Genomic DNA, 10,873 nt, shown 5'->3' on the forward strand with positions numbered 1-10,873 from the left:
TTAACTCGTTACAGGTCATTTGGGTTGACACATTTATTACCCTGCATCTAAATTCCCATCAGCAAAAACAATGCTGTAGGTACTGCTGGCTTTACAGGGCCTCATTCGTATTTCAGTTAATAAAATTAAATCATGACTATGACATCATAGGATATCGTCGCCTAGGCATTCCACGAAGGAATATAGATAGATGTCAACAGGAATCACCCATGTTGTCCAAATGAGCAAATTGAGGGTTAATAATCTTGCTGAAGGAAAAAAAAAAACGAAAGGCCTGAAGCGGGGCTCGAACCCAGGTCATTCCGGGTGACAATGCAATGTCTTAACCACACAATGTATTCTTCTAATTTCCATCTATATCGATATGATTTACTTGGCTGGCAAAAGACAAATCCGAATCAATAAATACAACCAAATTTCGAACAACCACAGCAGTTTCAATCACGTTATTTCCTAAAACAATTGATTCACTCTCTACATTGTAAGGATTGCTGGCCTAGCGATAAATGTTATTTCAGTTATACAATCGTTTCGTTTTAGTCTGTTCAGCACCATCCATGTTTTCAATTTAACAAAGGAAGATCGGAAGCGTTCAATTAAAATATGTAAATGATCGTAAATGGTCTTAAAGATTTGACTATCTTCTGCATAAAATTGTTAATTTAGATTAATTTTAGAAATAATTGATCCAGGGGGTTTCATGTATACTGTAAAAAGAACTGGACCTTGTGGCACACCAAATTTTAGATGATTTGACATTTTAAACCACAACAATATGTCGACGATTCGTTAAATAAGATTCGAACCATTTCAGCGCCAATTGTTATTGTGGTAAAAGAATCTATAAGACCTTACAGTGTCAAACAACGACAAAAGGCCATTTGAAATTTGGACGAAAGGTTATTTCAAATATCGAAATATTTAAATGATCTCAAAAGAATGTCAAACCTAATTTTACTTTAGAAGAAATATTGACTTCTTTCACAGAGTATTTTTTAAAATTTTGGATGGAGCTGGATTGGAGGGGGGGGGGGCGACTTTTTAAAGGACGATTTAAAATAAACTAGTAGCCTCTAAATCATTATCAAAGACGTTTGGTTAAGCCAAATTGAATAAAACGTGTTTTCTCAATATGAATGCAAAGCGCTTGCAACAGTTTTAGGTCATTACTGCGGAATTAAAAAGAAAGAAATTGGGATTGTCAACAATTATAGAATCACAATCAAAGAACTCAAAAAAAAAAAGTAAGACAAATGGGAAATTGTTCAAATAGGGAACAAATCAAGGTTCCAAAAGCATACCATCAATGTACTTAGTTTGAGATCACCTAAATGTCTTATCGAAACACCAGTACAGGATCCCACAGACTTTTCGCATGGTGGGAGTAGGACACTCATGCAGATGGACCGGGGGCGGGGGTGAGCTGCATTTTGGAGCTGGGCTCCGCGGGAGTGAGTGGTTGACACTGAGCGAGGCGCGGGCAAGGCTCGGGAGAACATCCGGAAGCATTTAAACGTGGTGGGTGTGTGAGACTAGCTTGTGCACATGTGGATGCCCAGAGAAGACAACGGAGCACATCCTAAGAGAAAGCCAGGACGACCCAGCTGCAATTGCCAGGTTATTATGGTTACCCCACGCCATTAAGATATATGCAAAAAAATTGTATATATAATATATATATATATATAATATATATATATATATATATATATATATATATATATATATATATATATATAAAGGTTGATTTCATAAGAAATAGTCCACGAAAATAACTATAGACTAAATTAATCATTTTGAATAAGGAAGGAGAATATGCATATATTTTCCCTGGATTGCATAATGCATCTGTCTATAGGTCCACCCATCAAGCCAGACATATATATATATATATATATATATATATATATTATATATATATATATATTATATATATATATATATATTACGCCGACTGAGGACGTGTAAAGAGACACAGAAACGAACGTCTCGGCCACAAAAAATGTGAGTGACAATTTGTATTCTATATTAGCTCTAACCATCATTATCGAGCACTTTCGTACCTACGAGTACCCACCAACACTCATATATATATATATATATATATATATATATATATATATATATATATATGTGCTATTCTTTATAACTAGAATAACTAATTAATTTCAGCTCTGGTTTTTCATCATAATGCTGTCTAATGCACCTTACTTGTAACAACTTTCTATAGACGGAACAACAGCCAGTTTAATGATCAGTTCTCACTAATTATCAATCAGACTATAAGTGTTTAAGGTTAGATACACATAGTTTTGCGTTTTGGTAAATTATATTCGACTTACGGAGTTTGTGAATATTTTATCTTAACACACATCACCTATAACAGTTCGTGTGTTATGGCGCTCTTGTCAACGTTTGATTACAAAAAAGGTAATAACACGTTATGACTTGGTACTTTTGCTTTCATTAAATGTCATGCATGTATCTTTTATTGCTACTCAAATAACCCTTTTTACGATGGGAATGAAATGCTTATTATATTATAATTTCATTAAATGTCATGCATATGTATGTTTATTGCTGCTCAAATAACTCTTTAACAATGGGAAATAAAATGCTTATTATATTATAATTTATTAATTGATTGAATAAAAAATGGCATAAACTCAGTTCTCTTTTGGTTTAGCATTCAATAGGTTTCAACAGTCGTGACGTCACTTCCCTCGTAATGACGCATAGTAACTTAGTAACTTGTTCTAAACTATCGGAACAATGGCGGACGCCCTTATGAAATACTTCTCGACGAGTATAAAAGTGTATCCAGAGGAAAAAAAAACGTTATAAATCTGATCATGTTTTAACTTTTATACATTCTGATCACATGACATGTGAAAAAGTTCTAACGCAATATCTAATAAGCATGGAGTCCCTGACCAACAGCAATGCGTAACATGTAGAACGTGACATGAAGCATGTTAGGCGATATTACAACTATTTTTCAGACAGAGACAGCGCTGTTAACGGCCAGGGACTCATTTTACTCCTGAGTACGGTTAGAGAATGTTAGTAAAGAACCTTCTCCAGGACTCAAATATGCGCCGAGCGAGGCTCGAACCCATGAACTTCCGATCCGAAAGCGAGTGTCATCGCACTAGACCATATCTATATAGTGTGCGCTTGGCTAATAAACTCACAACATTGCCATCCGGAAATGTAACGGACCAACACACAAAATGATGTGTAACCTTAAACGTTTATAGTTTGGTTGATACAGTTCAGTTAGAATTACTCATATAAATGGATGGCAAAAAACAATAACAAAGGCCTAAATGACGTCATCTTCTTTCTATCTATAGATAGTATGCAGATGACGTCACTCAGGCCTTTGTTATTGTTTTTTCCATCCGCGTTTGTGAGTTGTTCTCACTAAACTGTATTAACCAGACTATAAAAGTTCATGGTTACACAGAGTTTGTGTGTTGGTCCGTTATACTTCCGGATGGCAATGTTGTGAACTCCTTGGCCAAGCGCATTCTATCTATAGCAGATGAGGACTTGAAACTCTTTGTAGATCATTTAAATATATCGATGTTCGAAGTAACCGTTATCATGCCAAAATTGAAAATAAATAAATAAATGAAATTATCTGTCTTTATTTATCCCTATGGGGAATTATGTATTTAGAGTCTATTCCAAAGGAAGTCCAACGGTCAGCCGCAGTGCAGCGCCTCAAGGTGAGCCATGGTGGGATGGCATGCTCAAGGTCACACAGCGCGATGCTTAGTCGAACCGTGGCCTTCGTAAAGTTATGGCCTGACACTGACCAAAAAATGACGTCAAAATGCCAGTATTTTGCCACAAAAGAAAACAAATCGTGAGTTGTATTCAATAGTTCAACCAATGGAATATCTTGTTTCCATGAGCTCTACTCTAACGACAACTCACTCGGCTGTGCAACCAACAAATAATAATGTCAAACTGCCAGTCCTTTTGGATTTCAGTGTCAGGCTATAACATAACGATGGCTACGGTCGAATTCGGTACATTTCGGGTACGACACAAAGACTGTACCGCTCATCCATGCTTCCCCTGGCAGCATCTTCTAATGGTGCTCACACTATTATGTCATGACGATAAACCCAATCAGCAAATTCTTCACCGCACTCGTGCACCATCGCAAACCTGCAAGGAAAAAAAAATTGAGCTTTTATATAGTGCAATATCCACTAAACGTGCTCAAAGCGCTTTACAAGGGGTCCCTGGCCAACAGCAACACATAACATGTAGGTCGAGACATGACGCCTGTCAGGCGATATTACAAAATTTTTTGGGACAGAGACAACGCTGTTAACGGCCAGGTACTCATTTTACACCTGAGTGCGGTGAGAGAATGTGGGTAAAGAGCCTTTTCCAAGGACTCAACTATGCGCCGAGCGAGGCTCGAACCCAGGACTTTCCGATCCGAAAGCTAGTGTCATACCACTATACCACATAGCCGCACAAGCTTCGTCACGACACACCGTTCAACTAGATGCCCCTTGCAATGGCGTTTTGTCGGGTTTTTGTTGCATTGTGATGTTTAATAATCAATTTTTACTACTAGAACATTAACTAAATCTGTTACAAGCGCCGTTAACTCACTCAATCCTAGAGATTTTTGTTACTTTTCAAAATTGGAAAAAAATGTTTTACAAATGAGCATGTACATACAGTTTTATTCAACAAGCATTAACATGTAAAAACTGAAAACATTAGCGTTGATACTACGCCTATAATTTGTCTCAGAAAAATGTAATAAATTATAGGCATGGGGTAAAAATAGCCCGGGTAAATTACTGATATACTCGGTGTTAGGGTTGAGTGAGTGAAACCATTAAACGACTAAGAAACAAAGACAGAGCAATAACTTTAATGCGAATGGGACTTTGTAAAGCCAGTGCAACATTGGTTTGTTTTGTTTTGTTTTGTTTTGTTATTATTTTATTTTATTTTAGTTTTTTGCTGTTGGCAAGTATTAGCGGAATAGTCTGAAACGCGTTAATATCCTGGCCATTAAATCATCACGTTATAAATACTCTGTTTTTTGGGGACAACCAGAATTTTTGAAATTGTGTTCTCGTCCTGTGAGGATTGTTTCCAAGGAAGGTAAAGTCCCCACTATTTATTATTCCACATTTTATATCAATAATATCTATCTGTCTATCTATCTATCTATCTATCTATCTATCTATCTATCTATCTATCTATCTATCTATCTGTCTATCTATCTATCTATCTATCTATCTATCTATTTATCTATCTATCTATCTACACATCTACCTATCAATCTATCTATCTATCTATCTATCTATCTATCTATCTATCTATCTATCTACTATCTATCTATCTGTCTATCTATCTATCTATCTATCTATCTATCCATCTATCTATATATGAGTCTCTAAATTTATGTTTTCATTTTTCTCTGAGGCAAAAAGCATTGAATATCTCTTTAATGCGAGAGATATAGCTGCATATTCATTAGAAGGTCTGATAATGAAACGCAGTTATGGGATTGAATTAACCTTGTCGTATTGAAGCTATGCGTTTAGGTAAAATTCTCAAAACATCCGCTAGCTGGATATAACGTAACAACACACAAAATTATACTATGTATCCTTAAACGTCTATAGTCTGATTGATATATTTTTAGTGAGAACTAATCATTGAAATGTCTGTCTCAAAACAATTACAAAGAGTTGAGTGACGTCAGTTCCGTTCTATCCGTCGACAATATTTTGCGTTGGTTTGAAGGCAACAATGGGATGATCTATATCAACTTTTCTTGTGCTAGAGGCCATTGGTCACATTGCAAAATGTCCTCAAAGTGACCCACATAGTGAAAAGTGGCCACAGCTTTCGAAATATCTAACATCACGATTGGTCATTTTGTTCAGTTTGGCACATGCGTGTGTTTCCAACTTTCATAAACAAAGCAGCGTCTTTACATTTTTTAAGAAATATCCAATCATTGGTCAGCAACAAATCATGTGATTGATGACCTGGTTGGACGAGAACATGAATATAGATCGCTCCCATATAGATAGTTCGAAGATGACGTCACTCAGGTCTTTGTTATTGTTTTTTGCCATCCGCGTTTATGAGCAATTCTCACTGAACTGTATTAACCTGACTATACACGTTCATGGATACACATAGTTTTGTGTGTTGGACCTTTATGCTTCCGGATGGCAATGTTGTGAGCTTCTTAGCCAAGCGCACACTATCTATAAATAACAGTCGCTTTTAATATTGATTCCCAGGCAAAACCAGTCGAAGTCTCGATTCCTAAGCATGGACAGGCGTTTTATGGTGCTGGTATTGGCGTTGTGTCTTGCAGTGTCCACCAACATAGTCAGTGGTGATGAGACAGAATATGGCGGGATGTATTTAGAGGACAGCTGGACTGAAAGTAAATATTTTTTTAACTTGGGCTTTTAAATAGCGCAATATCCACTTAACGTACTCAATGCGCTTTTTAAATGGTCCTTGACAAACTGCAACAAGTAACGTGTAGAACGAAACATGACGCCTTACAACATTTCTTTCTACGGAGATAACACTGTTAAATACCAGGTACTTATTTTACACCTGAGTACGGTAAGAGAATGTGAGTAAAGACCCTTTTTCAAGGACTCAACTATGCACCGAGCGAGTCTTGAACCGTCTTGAATCGTTAACTTCGAGCCTGACACTAGAACCCTCAAAGTTTGAAGTCACTTTTAGGTTTGTGCAGCGTTTAGTGAGTTGTCGCTAGTAGAGCTCAAGGAATCAAGTGATTCCATTGGTTGGACTATTGAATACAACCCATGATTTGTTTTCTTTTGTGGCCAAAGACGTGTCCTTTGACGTTATTTTTTGGTCAGTGTCAGGCTATAGATAGAACGAAGATGACGTCACTTTGCTCTTTGTTATTGTTTTTTTTTTTTGCCATTCGCGTTTACGAGTAATTCTCACTAAACGGTATCAATCAGACTATAAAAGTTCATTTTTGTGTGTTGGTCCATTATACTTCCGGATGGCAATGTTGTGAGCTTCTTAGTCAAGTGCATAAATCTATAAGTAAACGATGGCTACGCTTGAACCCAAAACCTTACGATCCAAAAGCAAGTGTCATACCAAACGACCACATGGCCTCACAAACAATCTCAAAATGTCTCTCCATCTCTTTCGTCGGGATGAATCGGAGCGTGGCCTTCGTAAACTCATGGCCTGACACTCACCGTGGCCATCGTAAACTCATGGCCTGACACTCACCGTGACCATCGGAAAATCATGGCCTGACACTGACCGTGGCCTTTGTAAACTCATGGCCTGACACTCATCGTGGCCTTCGTAAATTCATGACCTGACACTGATCGTGACCTTGGTAAACTTATGGCCTGGCATTGACCGTGGCCTTCGTAAGCTTATGGCCTGACACTCACCGTGGCCTTCGTAAACTCATGGCCTGACACTGACCGTGGCCTTCGTAAACTCATGGCCTGACACTGACTAACAAATGACGCCAAAAGAGAAGTCTTTGGCCACAAAAGAAAACAAATCGTGAGTTGTATTCAACAGTTCAACCAATGGGATCACTCGATTCTATGACGACTACTTAAGACAACTCACAAACCTAAAAAAGACGTCAAAATATGGATGTTAGTAGGTTTTTGTGTCAGGCTATAGTTAACGATGGCTACAGTCGACCCTCGAAAAGTGGATTTTAAAAGAACATCGTAAAGATGCTGTACACTTGGCTACGAAATTCACAACATTGCCATCCGGAAGTATAACGGACCAACACCGCCCGTCGTTATCTGATAGCCTGACACTGACCAAAAAATGACATCAAAAGACAATACAATAGTTCAACCAATGGGATCACTTGTTTCCTTGATCTCTACTAACAACTCACAAGTCGCTGCTCAAAAACTAAAAGATGACGTCAAACTATAAGTCCTAGAAGGTTCTCGGCCTGACACTGAAACCCAAAAAGACTGGCATTTTGACGTCCTTATTTGGTTTTGGCACCGTCTAGTGAGTTGTCGTTAGTAGTGCTCATGAAAACAAGTAGTCCATTGGTTGAACTATTGAATACAACTCACGATTTGTTTTCTTTTGTGGCCAAGGACTGACGTTTTGACGTCATGTTTTGGTCAGTGTCAGGCTATATAAGTTAACGATGTCTACGGTTAGACTATATTAAAATGTTAACGCGCAGATCCTGAACATTACTCACAATTTTAACACAGGCAATGCATCGTGTGTCAAGTCTGGAAATAGAAGGAACAAAACTGACGACGCTCAGCTCTTAATTACTGTTTGTGAATATGATTCAATAGTCGTAACGTCACTTCCTTCCTTATGACGCATGGTAACTTAGCAACACTGGCTCTAAACTATCGGAACAATGGTGGACGACCGTATGAAATATTTCCCCGGCGAGCATAAAAGCGTATCCAGAGGAAAAAACCCCCATAAATTTGACCATGTTTTAACTTTTACACATTCTGGTCACAAGACACATGAAAGGTTCTAGCCAGCTTGAAGAATAAAAAGTAAGGATTATCTTTGTTTAGAACCAAGATGGCCGCCGTTGCCGGGCGGCGTGACATCAGACTACTAAATCAAATTGTCGTGATCAGTGGTCAATGAAACAAACAATCCCATTGGTTGAATTATTGAATACAACTCACGATTTGTTTTCTTTCGTGGTTGCAGTCTTGTATTTTGACGCTTGCTTTTGTTGAGTCAGTGTCAAGGTTTTGATGCTTGGCACTTAGTTAAAATGCTCACAACATCCTCCAGCTGGATATAACAAACAAACAAACACATAAGACTATGTGTAATCTTGAACGTTTATATAGATAGTATGCACTTGGCTAAGAAGCTCATAACATTGTCATCCGGAAGTAAAACGCCAACGCACAAAACTGTGTGTATTCATGAACGTTAAGAGTCGGGTTAATACAATTCAGTAAGCATTACTCATAAAAGCGGATGGCAAAAACCAATAACAAAGACCTGAGTGACGTCATCTTCGAACTATCTATAGATAGTATGCAGATGACGTCACTCAGGTCTTTGTATGTTGGTCCGTTATACTTCCGGATGGCAATGTTATGAGCTTCTTAGCCAAGCGCATACTATCTATATAGCAATATGCGCTTGGCCGAGAAGCTCATAACATTGCCATCCGGAAGTATAACAGACCAACACACAAAACTATGTGTAACCTTGAACGTTTATAGTCTGGTTAATACAGTTTAGTGAGATGTATTCATAAAGGTGGATGGCAAAAAACAATAACAAAGACATGGATGACGTCATCTTCGTTCGATTAATAGTATGGAATGAAGATGGCGTTACTCAGGTCTTTGGTATTGTTTTTTACCATCCACTTTTATGAGTAATTCTCACTAATATGTATTAACCAAACAATAACAGACATCGTTACACATGGTTTTGTGTGTTGGTCTGTTATACTTCCGGGTGGCAATGTTGTGAGCTTCTTAGCGAAGCGCATACTATTTATAGATGGAACGAAGATGACGTCACTAAGGGATTTGTTATTGGTTTTTGCCATCCACTTTTATGAATAATTCTCACTAAACTACATTAACCAGACTATAAACGTTCAAAGTTACAAACAATTGTTTGTGTTGGTCGGTTATACTTCCGGATGGCAATGTTGTGAGCTTCTTAGCCAAGCGCATACTATCTATGCATTTACAAAGGCAACAATCAGACTATGGGTTTTGAAAATGGCTTTGATTTGGAATGGCAGACGAATACCTACAATAATTTGTTGATATCTTAAGATACAATCTGAATGACAGACGAATACCTACAATAATTTGTTGATATCTTAAGATACAATCTGAATGACGGACGAATACCTACAATAATTTGTTGATACATTAAGATACAATCTGAATGACAGACGAATACCTACGATAATTTGTTGATACCTTAAGATACAATCTGAATGACAGACGAATACCTACAATAATTTGTTGATACCATAAGATACAATCTGAATGATAGACGAATACCTACAATAATTTGTTGATACCTTAAGATACAATCTGAATGAAAGACGAATAACTACAATAATTTGTTGATACCTTAAGTTACAATCTGAATGACAGACGAATACCTACAATAATTTATTGATACCTTAAGATACAATCTGAATGATAGACGAATACCTACATTAATTTGTTGATAATTTAAGATACAATCTGAATGACAGACGAATGAATACCTACAATAATTTGTTGATACCTTAAGATACAATCTGAATGACAGACAAATACATACAATAATTTGCTGATACCTTAAGATACAATCTGAATGACAGACGAATACCTACAATAATTTGTTGATACCTTAAGATACAATCTGAATGACAGACGAATACCTACAATAATTTGTTGATACCTTAAGATACAATCTGAATGACAGAGGAATGAATACCTACAATAATTTGTTGATACCTTAAGATACAATCTGAATGACAGACGAATGCCTACAATAATTTGTTGATACCTTAAGATACAATCTGAATGACAGACGAATACCTACTATAATTTGTTGATACCTTAAGATACAATCAGAATGACAGCCAAATACCTACAATAATTTGTTGATACCTTAAGATACAATCTGAATGACAGACGAATACCTACAATAATTTGCTGATACCTTAAGATACAATCTGAATGACAGACGAATACCTACAATAATTTGTTGATACCTTAAGATACAATCTGAATGACAGACGAATACCTACAATCATTTGCTGATACCTTAAGATACAATCTGATAAACAAACATTATGTTTATT

General features: G+C 37.0%; 1 long non-coding RNA gene across 2 annotated transcripts in view; it reads right to left on the reverse strand.

The window, feature by feature from the left end:
• LOC144956661 (uncharacterized) overlaps nucleotides 1-119 on the reverse strand; it is a 3,954-nt gene extending 3,835 nt beyond the window's left edge. For both annotated transcript variants that reach the window (XR_013641994.1, XR_013641993.1), the window contains exon 1: nucleotides 1-119. This exon is cut by the window's left edge. This is a non-coding gene — a long non-coding RNA (uncharacterized LOC144956661).
• Between the last annotated feature and the right edge of the window lie 10,754 nt (nucleotides 120-10,873).

This window comes from Berghia stephanieae, chromosome 11, assembly GCF_034508935.2.
Source record: "Berghia stephanieae isolate SIO BIC M18660-M18661 chromosome 11, UCSD_Bste_1.3, whole genome shotgun sequence".
NCBI classification, from domain to species: Eukaryota; Metazoa; Mollusca; class Gastropoda; order Nudibranchia; family Aeolidiidae; genus Berghia; species Berghia stephanieae.